This window comes from Balaenoptera physalus (assembly GCF_965194825.1).
Source record: "Balaenoptera physalus genome assembly, chromosome: 2".
In the NCBI taxonomy this organism is placed as follows: domain Eukaryota; kingdom Metazoa; phylum Chordata; class Mammalia; order Artiodactyla; family Balaenopteridae; genus Balaenoptera; species Balaenoptera physalus.
The window spans coordinates 162,684,077-162,710,773 of NC_138883.1; the positions used below are offsets into that span (position 1 = coordinate 162,684,077).

The 26,697-nt window shown below is 41.1% G+C and overlaps 1 protein-coding gene across 17 annotated transcripts in view; it reads left to right on the forward strand.

Moving 5' to 3' along the window:
• LOC309655013 (uncharacterized protein) overlaps positions 1-26,697 on the forward strand; it is a 184,741-nt gene that overhangs the window by 40,174 nt on the left and 117,870 nt on the right. For 12 of the 17 annotated variants that reach the window (XR_014260539.1, XR_014260540.1, XR_014260541.1 and 9 more), the window contains one exon: positions 13,942-26,697. This exon is cut by the window's right edge and continues 8,582 nt beyond it. The exons of 4 other annotated variants lie outside the window; for them this stretch is intronic. The gene's annotated coding sequence lies outside the window, so the exon portion shown is untranslated. One more of the 17 variants, XM_082449901.1, reaches the window with a different exon arrangement.

A 26,697-nucleotide genomic window follows, 5' to 3' on the forward strand; every position in this document is an offset into this window, starting at 1 on the left:
GTATTTTAATCACTTGGTGATCTTATTATAGTGCAAATTCTGATTGATTAGGTTTGGGTTGGGACCCAAAACACTGCATGCCAAACAAGCTGCTGATCCAAGGACCACACTTGAATAGCAAGGATTTCTTTCAGTCCCTTTCTCTAGCAGATGAAGGATGGAGAGCCCTTCTCCTGGCTTTTTAGAGCATTGCAGTGACTTTGGAGGACCTAGCACAATTGGACCTGAGCTTTATTAATAGCAGTTTCTCAAAGTCTTATCATGGAGCTCTCTGAGCTGGCCCTGCATGCTGCCCTTCCTGTGTCATGGTTTCCAATATTCCATCAATTCTGTGGCTGTATTAAAAAAGCCCTTTAATTAATTTCTTCCTTATTTTATTTTATCTTATTTTATTTTTGCTTTAGTTATCCAGAGTCAGTGTCTGTTGTATGTGATCAAGAGAAGAACCTTCACCGATACAGTACAGGCTGTGTGTTGGACTGGCAGTGCAAAGAAACATAGCACATACATTTTCACAAGAACATACGTTCTTCTTCCCCTGGGATCTAACAATTGAGATATTTTCTTAAAAGTTTACACAGCTCCCTGGTGACTCTGAAATATTCCTCTACAGCATGACTGTTCCCCTCGTCTTCTAGGCTCCTATCCATCATCTTAACTGACCTCTCCATTTGAATATCTAATAAACATTTCAAACTTAATATGTCCAAAACAAAACCCAAATTACTGCAGCAAATGGCACCAGCTTTTGTGTAGTTGCTCAGATGAAAGCCTGGAAATCACCCCTGATTTCTTTTTTCCTTTCCCAAATCCAATCAATTAATAGTTTCTGTCAGTTCTACCTTAAAAATATAGCCAGAATCCAACCACTTAACATCTGAACTGCTTCATTCTGCTCTACACCACCACTCTCTCTCCCATGGAAAACTGCAATGGCCTCCTAACTGCACTTCCTGCTTCTACTCTAGCTTTGCCACACGGCAACCAGAGTTATTCTTTTAAAATGTAAACCAGATCATGTTTCTTTCATGCTCAAAACCTGTCAGTAGCTTCTCATCACACTGAGAATAAAATCCTAATGCCTTACCATGATCTACAAGGCCTTATGTGATCTGACCCTTGACTGAACCTCTTACTTCAGTTTCCTCCCGTCTTCTCCTTGTATACCCTGCTCCAGTCATCCTGGCCCCTTGTTATCTCTCCAATGAGAGGTTATGTCTCAGAGGGCAAGGATTTTTTTCTGTTTTACTCACGGTTGTATTTCCAGTGCCTAGAATAATGCCTGCCATAGAGTAGATGTCAATGAATAGCTCTTAAATAAATAAGCAAATTTTAAAAATACTGAATCCAAAAGAAAGCAGAGAAAAGGAAAAAAGAGAGAGAAATAGACAGGACAAATACAAATAAATAGTGAAAATATAGATATAATTCAACCACTTAACAAGAAATAGATGGGACAAATAAAAATAAACAGGGAGATGTTGGATATAGCCCAACCATTTCTATAATTACATTAAATCACAAGGGCCTAACTCTCCAATTAAAAGGCAGAAATTGTCAGATGGGAAAAAAAAAAAGCAAGAATCACTATATGCTGCCTGCAAGAAATGCAGTTTAACTATAAAGGCATAATTAGGTTACAAGTAAAAGTATGGGAAAAGATATATCATGTTAATACTAATCGTAAGAAAACTTCAGTGGCTATATTAATATCAGGCAAGACAGTTTTCTGAATAAAGGATACTAGCAGTGATAAAGAAGGTCATTTCATAATGATAACCAGGTCAATCCATTCTAGAACACAACCATTGTAAGTGTTAATGCATCTAATAACAGAACTTCAAAATATAGGAAGCAAAACGAATAGATGGGCAAGGATAAGTAGACAAATCTTGAAGAATGTCCATAAACAAACCGCACATACATGGTCAATGAAGTTTCATTGCAAAGGCAGTTCAGTGGGAAAAAAAGAAAGATAACTTTTCCAACTAATTTTACTAGAACAATTGGATAACCATACTTACAAAACAACATCAGTTCATACCTTGCACCATAGACAAAAATTCACTCTAATTGGATCATAGATCTAAATATAAAACATAAAACTTTATTATAAAACTGTAGAAGTATACTTCTATCTTCATAGGAGAATATTTTTGTGATGTTTGATTAGGCAAAGACTTCTTACATATAAAGTCAGAAGCACAATCCCTAAAAGAAAGAAATTTGGTAAATTAGATTTCATCAATTTAAGGACTGTGTTCTCTGAAAACACTGTAAGGAAAGTGAAAAGACAGCCACTGATGGTGAGAAAATATTTGCAAATCACATATCAGCTAAGGAACTTGAATTCAGAATATATTAAGAAGTTTCAAGACTCAGTAATAAGAAGATGAACAGCCAAAACCAAAATGAGCAAAGTATTTGAGTAGACATTTCATCAAAGAAGATATATGGATGGCAGGTAAACTCATGGAAGTATACTGAACATAGGCAAATGCAAATTAAAACCACAGTTACATGTCGATACACACCGATTAGAATGTGTAAAATTAGAAAGACTGATGATACCAGTGTTGGCAGGGGTGTGGAGCAACTGGAACTCTCATATTCTGCTGATGGGAATATACATGCACACAACCCCTGTGGAGACAATGTGTCCGTTTCTTAAGAAGTTAAAGATACACTTACTATATGATCCAGCCACTCTGTTCCTAGAAATGAAAATATATGTCCAAAGATTTATACACAAATGTTCCTAGCAGCTTTATTTGTAATAATCCCAAACTGTAAACAACTGCGATGTCCATCAACAGGTTAATGGATAAACAAACTCTGATATTTCCATACAATCGAATACTGCTCAACAATAAGAAAGGATAGCTTATCAATATTCACAAGAATATGGATGAATCTCAAAATAATTATACTGAGTGAAAGAAGTCAGACCAAAACTCAATTCATACTATATATTTTTATATATAAAATTTTTATATAAAATTCTAAAAAATACAAACTAATCTGTAATGAATGAAGCAGATCAGTGGTTCCCTGTGGATTGGAATGGGGTTTGAGGAGAGAAGTGACAGGAAGAAGGGATTACAGAGAAGCATGAGGAGTGCGGGTGATGGATATGGTCATTATCCTGATTGCGGTGATGATGGGTATATACATCAATCAAAACTTATGTTTAATTATGTGCAGTTTATTATTTGTTATTTATAGCTCAATATGTTTTTCCAAAAAGGAAATAGAAGCTGACCTATTTGAATGTCTCATATGCTGCCATTTGACCTACGAAATACTAACATTTTTTAAAGGCTGTGTCTCTTTGACTATAATACAATTATGCATTCTTGAAGGTATCAGTGGATCAAATTCATAATCTTATAAAATATACACCAAAGAGAACTTAGGATTTCAGCACTAATATTTTTTAGGTGAAGAAACTAGCTTGGATGGGGTAAATTGATGTGCCCTGAATCATACAACAATGCAATGTGTCTAAACCAGCTGACAGAAATGAGTTTTGGTTTCCTGCCCCCTATAAAGCAAAGGCACAGTGACATTTTAACAAATGGTCAAAATGTCATGTTCATGTGATCTCAAACCTGACTTCCTGATGGTGAAATCTACTGGTTGAAAAATTTAAGCAATCTTTTGAATCGTTGTTGAGTATAGCACAAAATAAGCAAGAGTTTCATCTGACCATAAATCTCAAAATATTTTGCTATATTCTGTAGACCGTATCGATGGCTTTAAATGGAATGCATTTAATATATTTAGTATTTGCTCCTGTGCAAATTAGAAAAAGCCATACTTTCCCCGGGATAACTTTGCTTTCTACTCGCAGCAAATTGCCACAATATGCTGTTTTTGGTTTGTTTAAGATCAAAAGAGTTTAATTCCATTTGCTGGAGAATGGTCATAATAAATACACAAATCTATGATTTTTTCAATGTGAGTGGCACCCTATAGAGTTTGGCAACAGTGGAGGCCCTAGATGTACATTTATCGGAAAAGGGAATGTACCACTAGGTTATTAGAAGTCTAACTGCTATAATTTCAACCAAAGCATTTAAATATTATTAACGCTGAAATTTTAATCTTCCTCAACTGGTAAGCAGAAGTGTATTCTCATACCTGTGTATATAAGTAATTTTTAAATTAATTTTATTCACATTGAAGTTTTGGGGACTTTTGGGAATTAGAGACAAGAATTTTCTCCCTCTTTAGGAAGAAGTGCTTTAAACCCTGTCATTTATGCGTTGAATATATGTAAATAAACAAGATCAATTATATTTTAGAAGATACTTTTTTGCAGTAATACTCTCTCTAGTTTAAGATGACTAAGGATGACGTCATCGTGGCTCAGCACCGTGTTTTAGTTACGATTGCACTCAAGAGGATTTGATTTGCTTCCCAGCTCTACAGTTGGGCCAAGAAAAGTAATTACAGTGATTAATAATAATATTTGATTTTCTAGTCCCCAAGCCCACTCCTCAGAGCTGGTATTATCTGGAGGCAGAGAAACAAATTGCAGGAGGGAAATGAGAAGAATGTCCTACCATTTGAATTTGTAAGCATTACATGGTCCCAAAGCTGCCATTGCAAACCCTGCCTGTGTCACCCATGAATTTTTACATGAGATTTTCAGCACCTTGTTTTCCTGGTCACCCCAGAACTCAGGGCAGAGCAGAGGTAGTGTTTTTACTCTTTAGGGACAAATTTTAATGAATACCCCTTAAGGAGAACCTCCTCGTGTTGGTTAAGTGCTGTTAAGGAATTTGTAAGTGGTCATGGAGAGTACAGATTTAAGCGAGTCAGGGCCTCTGCTTGGAAACCCCCAAATGAAACAAAACAAAAATAACGCATCTTTTGTCCTCAAAAGGATCTCACGTTCTCATGTTCTCATCTCTGGCAGGATTTTGATGGCCAATGCAAGGAGAGTTCTAAAATACCCAAGATTTAATATAAACAAGTAAGTGAAGAGAGAGAGAGAGAGAGAGAGAGAGAAGGCTGCTTAGGGCAGGGCTGAGTTTCAAGACTCCAGTAGCCTTCAGCTCTGCTACTACCAGGAGGAGTTGCTATGGGAACCATTGCAAAAGATTAAATATATCAAGATACATGATTGTGAGAAATGGGTGGGGAAGGGAATTATATTAATGTTGAAACGATGGTTCTTCTATTTGTGGGGTTTTCACATTATTTTTTTCTAAATCATACAAAAACTCCTTCCCAAACACAGAACTCATTAACAAATAAGTTTGCTGTATGCGAAACACAGAGAAAATAAAATGTTCATATTTCACAGTAAAAATTAAAGGGTTATGATTTTTTTTGTAGTGCTTGCTTGTTTTCTGACCCCAGTATCACTTTTGGAGTAGACTCTGCCATCTCCCCTTAACTGGTAAAATAACCTCATAGGCTTGTTGGCAGAGGGTTCTGGAGCAGGTCAGCATGAGGTTCCTCACTTTTCCTCTCATCCTTGCATGTAGCACATACACCATATTTATTTTGTCTCTAACTGTAGAAAAAAAAATTTTAACCTCTGTTGCTCATTGCAATGCTCCTTAGAAAAAAATTTCCAGGGAAGTCAAAGCTAGAAGGATAAGTCTCTTAAGAAAGTTTTTTGAAATAGTGTAAATACTGTGATTTGAATTAGGATTCACCAAGTTCAGAATTTTTCAAAAGAAGCTTTCTCCTCCTCCTCTTCCTTCTCCTCCTCCATTTTATTGTTATTATTATTACTATGACTTTTTCTCCATCTAGGAGAAGTCAGTTGTTGAATCTCACCTTGCAAGTAGGGAAGCTGGATCAGAAAGTTTCACTAATTGACTCCTGGGGTCCTTGTCACCCACAGGCAGAACTGAAACTCTGCATTGCCAGGCCATTGTTTTGTCTGTTACCATGTTGCCCCTTTGCCCTCTTGGAAGAATTTGTTTATTTTAGGAAGTAAGATTTAAATTAGGAAAGTCCGTTGTTCCTTCATTTTCAATCAACTTGTTCAGATGAGGTAGGTTCCTAAAAAATTACAGGGAAACATTTCCCTCTTTTGCAATTATTATGGGTCACGGTTCCAAGTAAATCCCTGTAAGGCACATATTGTACTTTTTTGGTTTACTTTGCCTCTTCCCACCCTTTATTATTGCTGTCACAGTTGGCTGAGGAAGAGCCGTGTGTCTGATAAAATGACGCTCTCCAAAGATTTATTCTCTACAAACTTTCTGTTCTACAGAAATAGTGTAACAACAAGATATTTATTTTGAAAAACTGTAATATCTACCACATATAGATGTATCTACGTTGAAGTGTTTAAAATTAAGAAGTAGACTAAGTAACGTGTCCATGCTTTTTACAATATGGCCTCAAGTTATTTCAAAAGTAATACATTTTTCACTTGGAAAATAATGAACAATCAGAAGGAAGAAGAGGCACCTAAGCCAGGAGGGAGCAGTGGAATCCGTCCCTTCCTTGAGCGGCCCCTCAAGGTTGGGTCTTCAGAATACATTTGACCGCTCCTTCTTTTGCCTGGTGCAGCTCTTTGGCTGTTTTAGAAATATGTTCAGGGTGGCGAGGGACATCGAAGGCTGGGGATAAAAGGTTGGAGATGGTCCCTTAGTGGGATCAAGGGGTAGTATCTTGGGAGAATTTGTATGGAAATCATGCACAAAGATATTTTTGTTGGAATAAAAATGGATCACCAAGTTTTCTTCTATTAATCGATAAATAACACTAAACAACAACAATACCAACAAGCCTGGCACGGAGGTTGCTACTAGTTGCCATTTGCTTCTCAGACAGAAGCATGATGACCACCTTCTATTCATGTGTATAAAGGCCATTCATATGTACAGACTGCATGGCTCATGAGCTAAAGGCGCTGTAAACAAACGCCTCCATCCCACCTACAAATTTTGGGAGGTGGCTGAAAGCAAGGTTGGATAACTGACATTCCCTTTATCTAATAGTGAAGGGTCTTTGAGGACGGTGGCCAGTGACATGGTCCTCTCCAAATCAAGCATCCCCAGCTCTTCTCCACCACCCTTTCCTGAGCACTTTTGGTGTTTTCAGCACTACAAACAAGCCCACACTTATTTCAGGATGATGAGAGTTGGGTAATTAAATTAATCTTCCCACCACCCTTTGCCAGAGGGCCTTGACGAGAGCATATTAAGTGTACACTCCTTGTTCCTTTCATAGATTTGCTCCAAGTGATCTCACTGGGGAAGGAAATCAAATGCAAAGTCATATTTTAATGCATTTAAGACTCAAGGTTTACATTCAACACGCTTCTGTTTCATTTGTGGGTATTTTCCTCCTCAAGTGCTGTCAATTGCCACTTGGTTTGATTCTTTTCAAATGCAGCATGGCAGTAATGCTGACCATATCAATTTCATATTCTCTTTTATCTAACTCGAGGATATCAGAGCCTGCTTCATCTTAATGAGGTCTAGTTCTATTCCTATTACCAGGCGATTTTCCTCTGATAAATCACAGTGTCCTGTGGTATCACTGCACCCGTAATAGCAGGCAGGTGAAGAGCGAACCTCCATGTTTCTTGCCCATCTGAGCTCTTGCTCTTTGGCAGAGCTGCCTGCTTTCAAATCTTGAGCAAATTCCTGTCCTGTGGATTTCCCTGTGTCATGCCTCGGCTCGCCCCTCACAGATGCTCTGATTCGTGGTGGGAAACAAGGTCTCCTTAAGAGGCTACGACATGTGGCTTGCTTGAAAGGTTTCTGCTCCCTGGGAAGGGCCACATATGAAAGCTCTTCTCTTTGGTCTTTAAGAAGTGCCAAAGCAGGCCCAAATGACTATTTTGCCCCGAAAGGATTGTGTTAAATTAATTAAAAATAATAAAAAAGTTCTGACTTTTCTGCCTAATGCAGCCAAGAGAAAATTCTGAGATGAACATTCATGCATTCATTTATTCACTCAATATTAACTGAACTCCAACCTTGGGCAAGACATTGCTCTAACTGATCTGTGGGATACATAGCTGACAGGCCTTGAACGCTGGGTGGGATTAGGGTTTCATTTCGGTTGGGATCAGAGAGGTATTTCCACTGGAGGAAACAGTGTGAGCATTGACAAAGAGATGGAAAGGGCAGAATTTGTATGGGATAAGGATGTTTGGAAAGGCAGGTTGAGATCCAAACATGATACAGCTTATTCTGGTAAGTAAAAGAAGACCATACTTCTAAAGTCAGAAGTGTGCCTTAGAAATCTGTGACTTAATTCGATCCAAACTATTCCAACTCTTCTCAAAGTGTCAAGACTGAAGGAGCTTAGAGTTCAGTAATTCCAGGGGAGAGGCAGTGATGACTTGACCTAGAGCAGGAGTGGAGAGAAGACGGAGAATGTTGAGATCAGGGGTTGAGGTTTCAGGAAGACCGTGAGGACGACTGCATTTTTAAAGCTCCTCAAGTGAAATGCAGGAGGAGGATTATGTGACATTGTTCAACATTTTATGAAGGCTTGTTTTCAAGATAATAATATCTAGGGATGATTGCCTTAAGTATATGCAATCCATCCATTTTTCTAAATAGACCACATTGTCTTGGATTAAACCAGATGAGGGGACAGAGGATTCTCTGGAATGCTCTGGAATTCTCTGGACCTCCTCTTGGCATTCTCTGATTGAGCTCTCTTCTGGGGTTGAGCCATTGGCATGTATTCAGGGATGTATAGAACTGAAGTCTTTTATAAGCCATGATTATATCGTGTAGGACAGCTGTTGAGAATACAGAGAATTCTCTCTAAACTGACCCAGGTAAAACTTTTCATGCGGGTCTTAGTGCCAGGCCCAATTATACTTCTCTTGAGCAATTGCTTTCTCTTCTAATAGTTTCAAAAGAGTGTTTCCTTCTTTGGGTTGGCTGCTAGAAAATGAAGATCCCAATATTCAGCAGACTTCTAGTGAAGTGTACTTATAGCAATTATTGTTTCTTCTTTCCTCATATTTTTGGCTTGCTTTTAAAAGTATTGTATGTACTTATGTAAGTCACAGTAAATCATTTTAGGAGTAAGAAGTGACATAAATAATAACTAAAATGTGAGTTACAGAAAACACTTAATCTTTCAAATATATTCTAGGCTAAGACTTGAACTTTCTCCATTTTTTTCCCCAAGGGTTGAGGCTCTGAGTCATAGTATCATTCATTTACTGGAATCGACAGTAGAAAAACAATATTGGATGAAAATTCTAGACTTGTGGAGGGCCAGACATGTTCCCAATTCATATTGTCTTTTGGCGTTGTCTTATGTGACCAGTTTCCAAATAGTTATTTAAAGAAAGTTCTCAACCATAAATATGAATTAGGAAAGAAAGGATTTGGCAACTTTGGGACTCAGGAATTCCAAGCAAAAATGAGGATAGAACATTAAATTCTTCTATTTCTAATGCAGAATTTCTGGTATCAAGAGCTATAAAACAAGACAAATTGAAAAAAATGCTTCTCTTTTCTCATATACACAAAGAGACATATACTATAGATAGGAGAATATTTCCACCTTATATATATTTAAACTAATTTTCTTCTTTCAGGCCAATTTGGTCAAAATTTTGCCTACACAATTTCTCCTGGAAAATATAGGCATTAATCTCAGAGTCAGATACATCTGTAAATAGTTGAAAATCAAACAGTTCATGCCATTTACACTGCCAAAGTGACACCCCATTTAAATTTTTCAAAAATGTTTTCCAGATTTGCAAATCCTCTTTGATGTTTTAGATTTAATGAACAAGTTGCTGAAATGGTTTTACAGTGGAAGTGAGGCTTTTGAACTAATAGCTAAAGTGGCTGTCTCACTCAGATCACCTGGGGACACAATTTCTAGATGGCCAAATGGAATATAACTGTCTGGGAGTCACTTTTTCAGTTAAATGTAGTGTGTGTATTACCGTAATTTCCTGTGGAGAGCACCTGAGCCCGTCCCCACCAAGTCAAGTTCAACACCAAACACCCAATGTGTTGAGCAATATCAGCCCTTTCCAGAGCTCATATGATTCTCGGTTCTCTGGGCAGGTGTTCAGATGTCTCCAAGGACTTTAAATAGGCCTGGATACAAACCATTGCTGGTGAAGAAGGGGAGGGAAAAAACTCCTCATCTAATATGTAGGGATTTCTTGAGTTGTCTTGAAACTGAGAACACGAAGAAGTAGAATCACAGAATAACGAGGCTTTCCATTAGTTTAGAGAAGGGCTCGAAAAGCTGTGTATATATTTGAACCAAACTTTCCCCTGTGGCAGAGATGACTCTGTGGGATGGAAACAACCACTGAGCCCTCTCCTTGGTTCCTGGGAGCTTGGGTCCCACTGGACACCGTGGTGCATCTCAGCGGTGAGCAAGTTAACGTCATCCTCTGCTAAGAGGCCTAACAGAATATGCTGTTGCACTGCCCGTTTAAGGCACGTGGACACCAGGTTTTCCATCATAGTCCTGCATAGTAACCAAGCTCTCTTGCAGAAATTGTCTGTCAACAGTGCCAGGAGCACTGACACCACCACTGGGGAGGTTGTTAGACATGCAGATGTACTGGCCTCATTCCAGACCTGCCAAATCAGAATCTCTGGGGCTTGAGGCCCTGCTCCGCCCCCACCACCCAAGGCCTGATGACAGGTGATTCTGTGTGCATGTTGAGCCTTTCGCTCCCTGGGCTCTTTATGCCTCTGGTGTGGGCCTCTGCCAGTGCCTTGCTCTCAGCCGTCCTCAGCATGGTACCCTCATTCACAGCCTATCCCTGGAGATGCCCTTCAGCTGTTTCCTCCCAGCTGGTGTATTTCCCTCACCCCAGCCAAGCTCCACCAACAATGCAATGCATCCTCCATTGTTTCTTCCTAACCCTGCGGCCACTTTATGCGTACCTTCTCCTTATTGTGGGGAGAGAAGAACCCTTGACTATTCCTGGAAGTGGAGAATAAAATCCCCCTTCCAAAAAAGGAAACTTTTTTCTTTTCATTTCTTTCTCTCCATGCACTCCAGTGGCTTTTTCCCACTTATTGTGTTCTTAGTCATAAAGCTTGAATAACTCATCTTCCCAGAGCTGGAGGTGGGGCCTTATCCAGTTTGAAAACTGCATAAAGCAATCAAATAATCTTCCACATTCAACGTGACTGTGCTAGTGACTCACTGGACAGAGGCCAGGGGCATCCTTCCCCTGGTACCCAGAGCTCTCCCCAGGCCAGGGCTGATGTGCATCTGTTTATAGTGCGACTGGCCTCCTGCTCCTGGTGGCATGAGTGTATGGATATGGGTGCCCGAAAGTAAACCGTAGGGTAACAAAATGGAGGAAGAAATAGAAAAACCAGAAATATCATTGTTGGTAAGACACCCTGAAGTTCATGGCGAGGCTAGTGGTTGAGTCTTCAAAGACAGACTTTGGGGTTTGGGTAGGACGTGGTTGGCTGCACATTGGGAAGTGAAGGCTGTTTCCTGGTCCTTTCATTAGAACCTCAAGTTCGTCGTGGTTACATAGAATGCTTCCAAACATTTTTTTTAAAAAATTATTTATTTATTTATTTATTTTTATTTATGGCTGTGTTGGGTCTTCGTTTCTGTGTGAGGGCTTTCTCTAGTTGCGGCGAGCGGGGGCCACTCTTCATCGCGGTGCGCGGGCCTCTCACTATCGCGGCCTCTCTTGTTGCGGAGCACAGGCTCCAAACGCGCAGGCTCAGTAGTTGTGGCTCACGGGCCCAGCTGCTCCGCGGCATGTGGGATCTTCCCGGACCAGGGCTCGAACCCGTGTCCCCTGCATTGGCAGGCAGACTCTCAACCACTGCGCCACCAGGGAAGCCCCCAAACATTTTTTTTTTTTGAGGATCTTAAAGAATTTACCTTCCCCAAAAGAAAGTTTGGACAAAGGTCAGAGGGTTAACTGCATTGCCCCTTTTGAATATACAAATTAAAGAATCCATTTCCCCTGAGCTGGCTTTAATTATTCATCATACGGAAGACTTGGGATCCTAACTCGGCAATCAGGATATTACGTCGTCTTTCTATCAGACTGTTTTGAGTCTTAACAGACTGATTCAGTTAATTGCTCCTTCCCACGTATTGCTGTCTTTTGGAGGCATCATTCTACCTCTTTTGAACTTCACTTCCTGTTCACCTCTCTACCTTCACAATCGCACACAGATACTCTTTTTTTTCCCCCCTTTCCCCTTTGTCTTGAACTCTTTTGGTTTAAATATCTTAACAAACCCTTGAAGAAACACTTGTATTGCATAAGGATGTCACCTGTGTGCTGTGTGTCCTAGAAAAAAACGTGTTGTTCATTGCAGCCCCAGTGCTAACTTTCTCTGACCATAATTAGTTCATCCACCAAGTACAATTAAAACTGTGATCTTGGTGGCATCACAGAGCAGCTTAGTAGCCGATCTTACTTCCCTTTCCTTGCAAGCTTTTAAACATGCTCAGCCCTATTTGTCTCTTTCAGTACAATCTTCCCATCCAGCCTGAAGACAAGAAAGTAACTTGGGTATAACTCCCAACCAATAGGCTTTGTCCTGATACCTCTCTCTGAAAGCCTGAGATCTTAAAACCAGTACCACTGATGATGTGCTACTTATATTCGTGACCAGAGTATGATAAAGAGAAAGGCTTATTGTTTTAGGGTTGTTGTCTTAATCCGTTTGGGCGGTTATAACAAAATACCATAGACTGGGTAGTTTATAAACAGCAGACATTTATTTCTCACAGTTCTGGAGACTGGGAAGTCCAAGATCAAGGTGCTGGCAGATTCAGTGTCTGGTGAGAGCCCACTTCCTAGTTCATAGATGGCTGCCTTTTCCTGGTGTCCTCGTATTGTGAAAGGGGTGAAGGGGCTCACTGAGGCCACTTTTATAAGGGCACTAATCCCACTCATGAGGGCCCACCCTCATGACATCATCACCTCCCAGAGGCCCCACCTCCTAACACCATCACACTGGGGGCTAGGCTTTAACACATGCATTTTGGAGGGACACAAATATTCTGCCCATAGCAGTCAAGTATTACTATGTGAATTTTAGAGAATTAATGGGTGTTCTAATTGGTACTCTTTTGGTAAAAACATGTCTAAGTATTTGGGGAAACAATGAACAAAACGAAGGAGATGACAAAGGAAGGAAAACATGCTTGTAACTAACTCCTAAAGCTTCTTGATGGTGAAGTGAAGGAGGCCCAAGCCATGCACCTGACCATGGTCATGCCAAGGCTGACCTTCCTGGTCCTTCTTCCTGCCTTTTCGGTGTCTCTGACACCATCCACACCCCACTCAAGCATGGCCTCCCTGTGCCCTAAGCCTCCTTCTGCTGCCCTGCTGTCCACATGCTTTAGATACTCAGTTAGTCATCAAGGGGTAGGGTCCCTGTGACTACCTGTCACTCTCCTGTCTCAAATGTTTGCATTTTAACAGGGGTGGGTACTCCCATCTGTAAGCTTCATGAAGGCACGGAGCTTGGATCTATAATGGGTGCCAGTAAGTATGTGATGACTGATGACTACAGCTGTGAGTGGCTTATCTTCAGGCCACCTGGAGAGTTGGTGTAATGTTGGGCTGCAGATGGGCAGAACAAGGATCCTTGGGATGTATTTTAGCTCTTACTTGGAATGGAGAAGCTGATTCTGTGTGTCTATGAGTGGTAAGCTGCCCTCAGGGTGAGCCATCCTGGGGAAGGGGAGTCAGCTTTGGGAATCAGGTGAAGCTCAGAGCATGTGCAGGGACAAGAGTCAGGGGAGTCTCCTAAAATTCATGCTTGGCTTCCTCCTTTATGCCCTTCCATATTTTGTCATTCTATTAAGTGATGGGTTGGAAATAGGGATCCAGACTGGGGTGGGGGTGAGGGGTCTCAGGGCTGGCGATATATTTCTTCGACAAAGATGAGCCACAGACTGGGCCATTCTCAAATCTCATTGGCCTGCAATTCACAGCTCTATTCTGCTGTGTCTCCTTCACAGCTTTACCAGCTGCAGGTAGGCCTTGGAGAGCAAGGACCAAGAGAGTCCTGGGTCTGGAAAATCTACTGCTCTGCTGTAGACAGGAAAGAGCAACAACCAGGGCTTTAAGAAGCAAAGCAAGTTTCCCCAGCCCCTGGACCACAGGAAGGTCTTTATCAGCAGCTGTCACATGACCTTCTTTGTATTGAATGGATGCTCCTCTCTTTGCTCCTGGCTTCTGTATCTGATTGGGTGGAGATTGCCTTGAGCTTTGTGTATGATATACTGAATTTCCACACTGCAGGCTTTCCATGTGTGTTTTTATTAGACACTAAAGGACCAATATACATATTACATTATTTATGGGAATTTTAGAGTACCATGAGGATTATTATAATTATAAACTACCTCTTTACACAGACCTCCAAAGACTAAACCTGTTGAAAAGACGAAGTTGGTTTTTTCTAACTCATTTCAGTTCAGCCCTTACTGTATCTGGGACATCTTTGTTATGTTCTTTCTTTGGTATATAATGAAAAATGTTGTCTCTGGTCCTTTTATGTGTGGAGGAATAAATTGTGTTGCACAATTACAGTATAAATTTTTTATTGTGACCAATTTTTTAATATAGACAGTTAAATTGCTGTTGTACGAACTTCACATCTGAAAGTGACCCTCAGCCATGGTTTGAATATTGGTTCAGAGCAAAGCTGTCCAATAGAAATTTCTGTGAAAGTGGAAATGTTCTTTGTTGTCCAATATGGTGGCCACTAGCCACATATGGCTACTAAGCCCTTGAACTACAGCTAAAGTGATGGAGACTCTGAATTTTTAATTTCATTTAATTTTAACTAATTTAAACATCCACTTGTGACTACAGGTTACAATAATGGATAGTGCAGCCTCAGAGTTGAACAATGACATGTGGCCATCTAGATGGAGTGATTTCTGAGGTATCGCGAAGGGCTCTTTCTCCAAAATCACTGTCCCACCCATCAGCTCATAATGCTTGAAATAGCTTACACAACAACAAAGCTGTTATGGACTGAACATTTGTGTCCTCCCCAAATTCATATGTTGAAATTCTAACCCCTAAGGTGATGGTATTAGGAGGTGGAGCCTTCGGAAGGTAATTAGGTCATGAGGGTGAAGCCCTCGTGAATGGGATTAGTACCCTTATAAGAAAAGACAAAAGAGATGCTTCCTCTCTCTCTCTGCCATGTGAGGACACACAAGAAGACAGCCATCTGCAGACAGGAAGAGGGCCCTCACCAGAACCCAACCATGCTGGCACCCAGATGGTGGACTTCCCAGCCTCCAGAACTGTGAGAAATCAGTATTTGTTGTTTAAGCAGCTCAGTCTTTGGCAGTTTGTTACAACAGCCTGAGCTAAGACAAAAGTCCTAAAAGCAAGTATCAGTGGAACTTAAATTCCTGCTAAGGTTGGGGACGTGGTGGCTATAAAGTAGGGGAGGACCTGGCTTTCCATACATCATGCAAGGAAATCAGCCTCCTGGTTTTAGAGTGACTGTCGCTTGTTAGGGATGCATCACTGTGTTCTGACCCCAAGAGAAACATGTGGCATTTCTTGTCCAACCACCGACCTCAGACCCTTTCCTGAGAGACGGGAGGGAGGTGTGAGCCAGAGGATGGTGTTTCTGAGACAGCCAGTGAGGGAGACAGGAAGCGGCATCGTGAAGGAGAGAAAAGAGCCAGGCCAAGAGAAACGAAATAATTCACACTTTTGCCCTGTCCCTTCCCTGGGCTGAGAAGAGTAGATAGTGGGAGGGTTGCAAATAGCCAAGGGGGCCCAGAGCAAAGGTCCCTTGGCCCGGCCATTTCCAACAGTGGCAACAAGTGGGGAGCTTTGTAGTTTCCCCCTTGATATATTTTTTGAGGGAAGGAGTTGTCTTTAATTTATTTTTGAATCCCTCACTAGACTAGCTCTCCATGAATGTCTGAAGACTCAGAGGAAGGGTGTCTGAGCTGGGCTTTTCCCCTTTTGCTAACTCCCCTCTCATAACTGGAATAGATCCTGCCTCTACTCCTCTCTGCTCTCAGGGAAACCACCTGATAGGCCAGAAAGGCAGAATTGTTAGGGCCTCGGTCTCCTCCTCTTCTGAGAGTTTGTGGCAGTGGGAGAAGGACAGCGGCTGAGAGGGATTTTTAAATGTCTTAGCTGCCAACTTGTCTGAGAACCACACAAAAGGATGTGAAAGTTGAAAGGTGCCTGGGCTTTTACAAATGATTTATGAATTCCATTAGCTGGAACTCATTTTACCTTATCTTTCGCAGCTGGCTCAAGAAAAGGTGAAGACTCAGACATTTCTGGACTCCACTGACAAGTTGGATGTCCATCTCTTTGTCTGTCTATTGATTGATTGATTGAATGATTGATTGATAACAGTTAAACTTTGCATATGGTGGCTTCCCTATACAACTCCCATCTCCCAGCTCTCGCCCTCCTTTCTACCTCTATCCCCCCACCATCACTCCTGTGGCAAAATTATTTTCTTTCAAAATGAAAGACCATGATTCTTCCAATCATTAATCTGCTTAGTCCTGCAGCCAAGGGAACTTTAGTGCAAGTCATTTCAGATGAGCTATTCACCGTGGAGGTTTAGAAAGAACTGACCATTGATGAAAAGAGGACTCAGATTTAAGAATTGACATCTTAATAATACAGTTTATTGGTAGAGTAGAGAAAGTTTTATTGACCAAGCTCAAAAATCTCTAACAGGAAGACCATCGTATTTTCCATCTACACTGGTGTTATGACTTAGTTCTAAAACCATCCTCAGCTCTTTCAAGTGAGGATGCTGTAGAAATACAAATTGTTAATATTATTACAGTTCCGCATTTCTTCTCTGCTCTGGACAGTTTTTTGGACACGTACACACACTTATCTTTCACTAACACCCAACCTCTCAAGAAATGAGAAAAAAATCAACTGTTTGAAGAAATAACCATTGTCTATAACTTCACTGCTATAACATCCTGCTAGTTTCAGGAGGGAAAAAAATACCCAAACAAATCTATTTACAGCAGTTGATGACCTGAAGCATTGTTCTCAATGGGAGATTCAAAAGATTGGACATCCCATGTCATGAGCCACTTCTGGCAGCAGGGTGCCTGGGTTCTCAGATTCAGAAATACCACTGTTTTCAGAAGAATGCCATAGGTCCATTTTGATTACATAATTTATTGAACAGAGCAGTACTCTTGGTGCTTTAAAAAATATTCTTGGATTTTGTGAGTGGTTGTTATAGTTCGTTAGTGCAAGTTATGCTCTATTATATAATTACATCATGTTATGCCTATTTTATTAAGTAATTTCTAGATGGCAGGAATAGCTTCAGTTTAACTAAGCATTTTCAGAGCCCCTGCTTCCTCAGGTCTTTTATGCTCTCCAGCCTTTATTTGTATCTGAATTTCATTGATTCCATCTTTGCTGTAAGTGGGGCTAATGAATATATATTCGTATTTTTCTTCCTTTCTCCCTCTCATTCATTTAAGTAACTGGTACGTAGGAAGTGAGCAGCACCCTGCCGTTGACCCTGGGGTCCAGCATTATGCAGACTCTCCCCCAGCCCCCCTCCCACCATCACCATTTCTGGTTCTTGGCTATTTTCTCTCCTGCAGGCCTGTGTCTTCAAGGCTGGACTTGGATATCTGGTTGTCCCCTCAAATGAAACATCTAGGACAGGTTCCCTGGGTCCATCTTTGGTGACATAGCCATCCTGGTCACTTGGGCTGGGAACCTCAGAGTAACTGTGCAGTTCTTTTCTCAGCCCCCAGGTTCAACTCATATCCAAGTCTTTGGCACATCCTCTGTCCCTGTCTTCCAGACCCACTGTCCCCGCTGACTCAGACCTTCACTTCCCTTGAGCTTTACTGCGCCAGCCTCCCAGCTGCCGTCTGCTTTGCCCTTCCTACCTCCATCCCACCTGTGTGGTCGGATTCATCTTCCTAAGGATCCTGCTCTGATTATGACAATCTCCTGCTCAGAAACCGTCAGGGGTTCCCCTTTGTCTGCAGAATAGCCTACCCACTTCAGCATGGAAGTCAGACCAACCAACGTGAGACCCTCCAGCTGCCTTCCCAGCTTCTCTCCTCCCCCTCCCCCTGCGGCCCCCTCGCCTTTGCTGCTACTGTTTCTTCTTCTCATACCCCTGCATGACGCATCCTTATTCTGCCTTTTCTTCAAAATCTTGCTCAAGTGTTGCCTTCTTCATATAGCTCTTTCCAACTTTCCTATAACCCATAATATGGAAAAAGTTGAATCTATTTGAATTGAAACATTACTATTTGCTAGAGACCTAATGACACTGTATTGTTCTCGAACCAGTGTGCCGTAGCTCTGTCTAAAACACAAACTCACTTTACATTTACCTCCAACATCCCCTGGCAGGCAGATTTTGAGCAGGACAGGTGTTATTCCTTGGTTTGCCCCACTGGGCCACAGAGATGACATTCGCTTTGCTGTGATTACCCACTACATTATGGCAAAGCGCTTCGCCGCCATCACGAAGTAGCGATGAGGCCACCGTTGCCTGGCTCGCTGCCGGGAGCCTCACGTGTAGAGCAGACCTTGGGGCTGGGCAGGATGGGGGAACAGAGCTAGCCAGAGGAGGCAGAATCAGGAGGAAGTTGTGCCTGCAAGACTTTATGCAGAAGTTAAAAGGGAGAGCCAGACAAGGACCACGCAAGTCAGATGCCACAGGGAAGATGTCTTCTGGGCATATGAGCTTTGTGGCTACGTTAACCGAAACAAGTCACCCTCTTAACGGGATGACTCAGATCTTCCCTTATTGTTCCATGCAGGGGCTTAGAGACCACGTCTAGAAAAAGGAGACTCTCAGCCCTTTAACAAGGAATATAATTGCAGTGCGCGTGTTGCTATCTATCAGTTAACGATGAGTAATGAGATAAAATACATCTCGAAGTGACTCTGACTCCACTGCCCTGAAAGATGCCCTGGTAATCAGCACAAGTGATCATCTCCCGTAAGTGATCTGCATGAGGAACCGTACAGAGTGACTTGGCCACCTAGTCATTTATAAAGATCAAGAAAAAAACCCTAGAATTATGGATTTAATCTTAGCAACAATAGGTAAAAATAAAATGGTTAATGTCTTCTTTTGTTTGTGAATAGTAACTTGAACTAAGTAAATTGACCAAAGAAAGTCACGGATGCTGTGCTTGTGAAAAGGTCACCAGGATTTCCTTATGGATTGTTTATTTCTATGAAACTATTCTTTCCATTTCTCTCAGCCCTCCTTAAATGAAATACTTGAGTAACTCCTACATATGTTAAGATAGTGTTTTTCAGCTGTTTGCCAAGTGGCAACATTCTCTTCTTTGGCCTCTTAGCATCCCATGAGCAACGCATTTTGCTGCAGACATTTCTTGCTACCTTTAGATGTTGGCTCTAAAGGAAACTTTATTAAAAAATGGAAGCTTTTTGGTGAGGAAACTAAGTGGTCCACTTTTATGAGTGTAACTGGACTGAGTTCTCTTTAAAAAAAACACAAAGGACTAAGCTTTGGGGCACTTCAAACCTCATCAACTGCATTTGATCCCAGATATTATCTAGGCTTATCTTGAATAGGAAAATGCCAAAGGCTCGAGTGCTGAGACTCTGAGAGCATTTTCACTCATCAGGAGGCTGATGAAGCTTATTATTTGCTGTCCAAAAAGCGTCAGGTGCTTACTGACCTGGACCAAACTTGAAAACATTAAAAAGAGAAAAGGAATGTTCTCCTAATTGAAAGCCCCAAGGAAACCACAAAGTAGAGATGGTCCACAAAGTATAGATGGTCACTTCTTGGTGCAGATTGGGGAGTTGAGTTTTTCTGCCGAGAGTCTGCAGCTTGGGAAGGCTCATTTCCCATCACCTACTGAGACCGGTGACATCCAACACCACGTTTACAGAAGCTCAGCCATGTTTTCACACCTGGTTAAGTGTCCATATTTCCTTGCATCCAAACAAGAAGAGTTTTATACATACCTTTTCACTCAAGTGTTTGAACTCTCAGGAGAACCATCCAACAGCCTCGTTCTAGAGTTGCTCAGCCCTGAAGGTCAAGTTTATTCAATACCCACAAAGGATCCCAGTGCTTGCCAAGAAAAACAGCCCAGCAGCTGCATCCTTGCATGTGCGGTGCAAGCTTTAAGACATTATCTTAAAGTCATTGCTTTGGGGAAGGTAAAGAACCTTCAGCCATACTGGTATTTTTGAGGGCTAGTTAGTGAAATACCTCCCCCCATATTATCACTTTTTTCTTCCATTTTGTTCCATTGGCTATGGTTCTCCCAACTGATTAAACTGTCCAAACTTTCCTTTACATAAATTACTTCAATTTTCCTACAAAAATCACAAAGATCCCATATTTACCAGAAAAAAAATGTCGATGAAAGAATTATTTGAAAGTCACTTCTGGGATAAACTATGCCGTTATTTATTTATTTATTTATTTACTTATTTATTTATTTATTTATTTTTGGCTATGTTGGGTCTTCGTTGCGGCAAGTGTGGGCTTCTCTTGTTGCAGAGCATGGGCTCTAGGCACACAGGCTTCAGTAGTTGTGGCATGTGGGCTTCAGTAGTTGTGGCTCGCAGGCTCTAGAGCGCAGGCTCAGTAGTTGTGGCGCACAGGCTTAGTTGCTCCGAGGCATGTGGGATCTTCCGGTACTAGGGCTCGAGCCCTGCATTGGCAGGTGGATTCTTAACCACTGTACCACCAGGGAAGCCCCTATGCTGTTATTTTTACTACTTTATTCACAATTGGATATTAATGATGAAAACTCTAATTAACTCAGTGTTGTGATTGGGCAAACGAGGCTGCTTTATTTTAAAAAGAGAAGGGGCTAAATCCTGAATGGTCTGAGGCTGGTATAAATTCCCCTTGTTCAGTCTTTTCAGGGAGTAAGTTTTGGGGAGGCAACAGTGCGGGGGACATTTAAAGACCATGCACATCTTCAGTGTTTCTATGAAGCATCTGATGAATCAAAATGTATTTTCTTTCTTTTATTCTGAAGGGCGAGTTTTCTTATCTCTTCTGTGAATTCAGTATTTTTCAACCCAAGTAAAGGTCAGAGATGACATATGAAATTTTAGCAGCCAAGATAAACAATCTTCTATTAAACCAAAATATTTTGTGGCACTGGCGAGCCTCCTCAACTCACTGGGAGGTTTGCTGAGGGACAGTGGGAATGGAAAGTTAAATCAACCAGGGATTTCTAACTTGAGATTTTGCCAGTGTTTCTTTGTATTAAACTGCTACAATTCAGGAGTGTTTGGCCCACAGTATCTTCAGTTAAATTATTCCATTATTGAACCTTACTCACATACTTGCATAATTCACTGTGTATCTTATCCTAGGTTGGTCTTGCAGTCTGGTCTCTTGGTAGAAAGAAAGTTGCCAAACAATTACCCTTTTGCTCATGTCACCTGAAGGTGCTGTACTTTTGCTGTCGTGCCTTTGATATTTCTTCATGTTTTTTCTCTGTCCTTTCACTCCAGAGCTGAAAGCTCCTGCATAAAACCAGAAGTTTCAGTGCATGACAGACTTTTTTAGGGCACTGACATCTTTGCAGTATATACATAAATAAATAAGCTGAAGAATCCCAAAGGCAAGGGGAAGCCTTCAAAAGAGCAGAGATCTCATTTGCAACCAGAATTCCAATTCTCTCTGCAGGAAGATTATGCAGTACTTAGGGAGAAAGATGGAAAGACACAGGAATGGAAATCGACGCTTTCTTCAGAAATCTGAGTCCCTGTATTCAAAGGTAGATGGGGAGATTGCCAATAATTCATATTCCAGGCAAAGGAAGGATTTTGGCTTGTCCCAACGAACAGCTCCAGGTTAAGAAGGGGAGCAGCCGTCCCGATTTTTCTCCATCTGTGTTATCCTGGACAGAGGTGAGGTCTCCGCGGACCTCGCTGCACCCTTCCTGCTGTGCTTCCTCTATAAGCCCAGGTCAGAGAGCGCCCTGGGCTCTCACCCCTCTGATTTGGATGTGCCCAGTTTTCCTTCACTGCTTGTGTGTGGAATTGTTGGAAACATTCTGAGAAGCCATTGTTTGATCCTATTTCCTTTATTATGTTCCCCTCCACACGGAGCCTTTTCTCTGAGGAGCTCAGGACCACATGCCACAATTAAAGGACTTAATTTGAAGTTCAGTTATGCCTTGCTGGGTCAGTGCTCTGTGAGCCGAATTATCGAGATCCCGCTGATGACCTGACAAGGAGAAAGCCAACCAGGGCAATTGGAACCAGGAAGAGGTGAAGGAAATGTAGAAACACTAAGATGGGTTTGTGAGAGAAGGACTTGCCAGGAGCCGAAGTGTTCACAGGGAGGTCACAGTGTAGTCAGGGGTCTATTAAAAAGTGACTGGAGGAAGGGAACCCAGAAAGTTTGGGGAAAGCCGCTGAAAAGGTGCAATTTAGTTGAGAGGGAGGAGAAAGAATTTTCTACCCCTGAGCTGTTCAGAGCCAGGCTGAGGTACACAAAATATTCCAGGTTCTGACTTTTCATGCATAGCCCTTCTCTTTTTAAATTACTTTATATTCACGGTGGCCAGAGGACATGAGCAATGGTTATTATAATAGTAATATGAACTAATAACTTTATTATGTATTAATAATGATAACAATAGTAAAATACTTAACATTATTCAACATCGAGGTGTACTGAACACGCGTGGGTGGCTGTATTCCCTCCAAAGTGCTTCAAAGCTGACAGTAAATAATTTTAAGAGGTTTAAGATCAAAGGACAGGGACTTCCCTGGCGGTCCAGTGGTTAAGACTTCACCTTCCAATGCAGGGGGTGCGGGTTTGATCCCTGGTCAGGGAGCTAAGATCCCACATACCTCGCAGCCAAAAAACTAAAACATAAAACAGAAGCAGTATTGTAACAAATTCAATAAAGACTTTAAAAATGGTCCACATCAAAAAAAACTTTAAAAAAACCAAAACTCAATTATTTAAAAAAAAAAAGATCAAAGGACAAAGAGACTGAGAGATGGCACAGAGGAGACGAGAAGTATCAGTGACATTTCAGAAGGATGGAAAGCAGGGGGGAAAGGAAAAGAGACTTATCTGAAATCTCTGTGCCTCCAGAGAGAAATGGCAATAAGGAGTCCTTTTATTATCTCATAGGATCTGGGACTGGCTCAAGAATTGGCAGAAAAGGTACTTCAGTAAGCTGGAAATTCTGTTTATGGAGTAGTTGGAACCCCATCTCCTCTCTCTCTCATTCTTCCTGACCTGAGCAGGAGGCAGGCAGAGTCTCTATAGAAACTGGAGCAGAGACTCTAGTTCCATGCTCACAAGGCAGCTGGTGGCGGGTACGTTGCAGAAGTGAGAGCTGGGAGATTCCATGACTATGTCTTACTGAGAGACGCACCTCCCTACCCCCAGCTCCCTCCTCTGCCGAGGTCCCCAGCACCCTCGCAGTAACTAGAGACTGGAGGATTTCTCTCTAGAGAAATTGAAGGTTCCAGGAAAAACAGACTTGTTGATGTTGATAGTTTGGATCATCCTTTAAAATTGCTGGTCCTTGTTCTGCCCTCAAATGCAAAGCTCATAAGCCTGATGGAGGCACCCTGAGCTTATAATTAGCTCTCTAGTTCCTCTTTCTTAAATGAGTGACGGCTAAGAACCACCAGTTCCTTAGGAGAGACTCCCACATAAAGGGTAAAACAAACCAAAAGAAAGAAAAAAATATGAAATAAACAGCAATGTGAGGAAGAAAAGAAAACTAAAACAAAACAAAACAATGCCCCAATAATTATTATCTTCAGATCGAGAAGGAAGATATTGCATTTATGAAATAAGAACAGTATACAATGGGAAAACTAGGAAGAACTTTTAGAAATTAAACAATAGTAAAAATAAAATAAAATATTTAATAGAAAGGCAAAAAGTTGAAAATTGTTCAAAAAGTGGAAGAATGAAGATTACTTTTATCCTTATAAAAGGAGAAAAAGGTAAGAAAAGTAGAAGCTTGATCCAGTAAGTAAAATATCTAATTGATAAGAATTCCAGAAAGAGAAACAGAGAAGAAAGAAGGGAGAAAATTATCAAAGATATGATTCAAGAAAAAATTTTAAAACTGAAGGACATGAGGATCTACACTAAGATTAAAAAAAAAAGATCAGACAAAACAAAGCACCCAAGACTCATTATGAAATTCTAGAGCAATAGGAATAAAGAGAAAACCTCAGAAGCTTCTACAGATTAGAAAAAACACAAAACCAAACCAAACACACACACACACACACACACACACACACACACACACACACACAAAGATTGAATTTTAGAATTGCACCAGACTTCTTAGTAACAGCAGTGGAAGCTGGAAAAACAGTATTAACAATGCCTTTAAAATTGTAAAGGAAATGTTTTCCAACCTGAAATTCTTGAGCAAGTCAGATTAGCAAATGAAAGTGAGGATTTTTAAAGACATATTAAAGTCTCAAATAGTGACCTTCCCTGTGTCTTTTCTATAGAAGCCACTAGAAGAGTGTTCTAGGAAGACAAAGAGTAAAGAGAAAGATAGACGATCAGGAAACTGTGCATCAGATGCAAAAGAGAGGAAAAAGAAGTTCCCGGGTTGACGATGAAGAGAAGGCACAAAACTGCAGCCGTGCAGAGTGAAACCAGAACAGATTAGAGCAGGAGAGAGAAGGCTCCAGGGACGTGAATCAAAAAAGGGTTAGAATTTATGACGCATGGGGCCGTGTTAGGAGACGCCATCTCTATCAAAGAACGATTGAGTGATGGGGCATAGAAAACCAATCAAACAAACCAAACTGAGGCAACTATGAACTGAAAAAGAAATTATACGAAAAAAGGAAATGTCACAGTTCACTGTGTGATTCAGCTGGAAACCATAATTGCACAGAGTAACAGAGTTATTATATAATGTTATGGGAGGATGGTGGGGAACGGAGACTGTGTGTGTGTGTGTGTGTGTGTGTGTGTGTGTATTTATTGGTATAAAGAGTTAAATCCTCCCCTGTTTTAATAGGGAACTGATACACCAGGTGTGAATTTAATCATAGTATTTAGAAAAATGGAAGCAAGTATCAAAATCAGCTAAAAACTGAAGTTCTTGCCACTGGGCAGTAGGACCCAGTGACAAGAGGTGTGGGGAAGGGAATAACTAATTATTCATGATAAACTTTGTAGTACATTTTTTGTTTAAATTATGCACAAATATTGATTTCATAAAAACAGGCCATCTAGCACTCTGCTTTGCATTAGGCATTCTTTTTCATAACTGTACGTGAATCACTACGTTATCTCCTTCCAGGCCGTATTTACGCAATGGTTAGGTAGCTTGAAATTGTATTCTTTAGCATATCAATGTTTCATAAAAGCATGATTCCAGTGAGCCCAGTAAAAATGCTTAATGGCAAAAGTTGAAGAATTTCAGAAGAGAAATGACGGGATATGGTTTTAAAGGGGATAGAAATAAAACAAGTCAAAAGTATGCCTTACTGAAAATAGGGGATGGAGCTGGGGCCCTGAGCCAGGTCTCAAGATCCAAAATGAAGTGCTCGTCCGTGTCACAGAGTCACCCATCTGGGTCACCTGCCAAGCAGAGCACTAGAAATAAGCAGTTCTGTGATTTTGTCATTCTTACTGTTGGGTGAATCTCAGAAAATAATGGCTTCTTTGAAGTCAGGACCATGAAATTGCCATAGAAATCATTCTATGCCTCTCTGGATGATTTTGAATAATTATGAATAAAATAAGCCTAAAGCAGTGTTAACGCAGAATGTGTCAAGTGCAGAGTCAGAATTAATACCTCATTTATTTATTTATATCAGCAGATACATTATTTGGGGGGGGGGTTGATCATTGTGCAGAGTCAGAATTAATACTTTGCTTACTTATTTACATCAGCAGATCTTTTGGGGCGTGGTCATTAGTGAAGTTGAATTTTTTTATTTCAGTCGCATGTACTTAATCTGCTTTTTGAGCCAAAAAAGGAAGATGATTACCTTGATGTTGCAGAATGTTTGCTGTAAGGACAGCATGAAGGGGCAGCTCACAGAAATCTGTCCTTTCTTTGATTTCATAAGAAAACTTACCAAGATCCCACAGCACTGAAATGTTGGAGGCGAGGCAATTGCCACTCGCCTGCCCCTCTGGCCTCCCTAGCGCCCTGGGTTATCTCTTTCGAACCAGCCCTGATTTTGATATTGAATTTTTTAAGCTTACTGCCTAAGTAATTACCGTATCAACTTTTTAACCCCTTGTCCCTGAGCAGGTCTAGACTTTCCCCTCACGTTCAGTGTCTTCCATTCTGCATTCTCAGCAGGATGAGAATTTACACAGCAAGGATCGTGTTGTCGAAATCAGATTATAAAACTTTATATACTGTCAGTGCCTTGGACTCTATAAAAATCAGTTTTCATGCCCTGCTTGGGTATGACACCAGACTAGGAAAAGCTGAACTCTGGGTCCTGAGGAATCCTCTTGCCTTCTCGACCACAAACTCAACGTCCACTGGAATCTTAGAAGTACCCTAAGCGGTCTGGTTGTGATACCTGCCAACATTTGCCTCAAGCAAGCCCTTAACTTCTTTCATAGTTCACTTTTAAAATTATGCAGTCTCTTGTCTGTCGATGAGACTAAAGAGTGTCAGCTGCTGGCTTTTGAGTCGTTTCTCTGGTGGTGTCTTAATATTTCTGTGTTCTCACCTCCTTCCCCTGGAGACATCATCTCGCATGACTAGAGCTATTAGTTCCACCCAAGA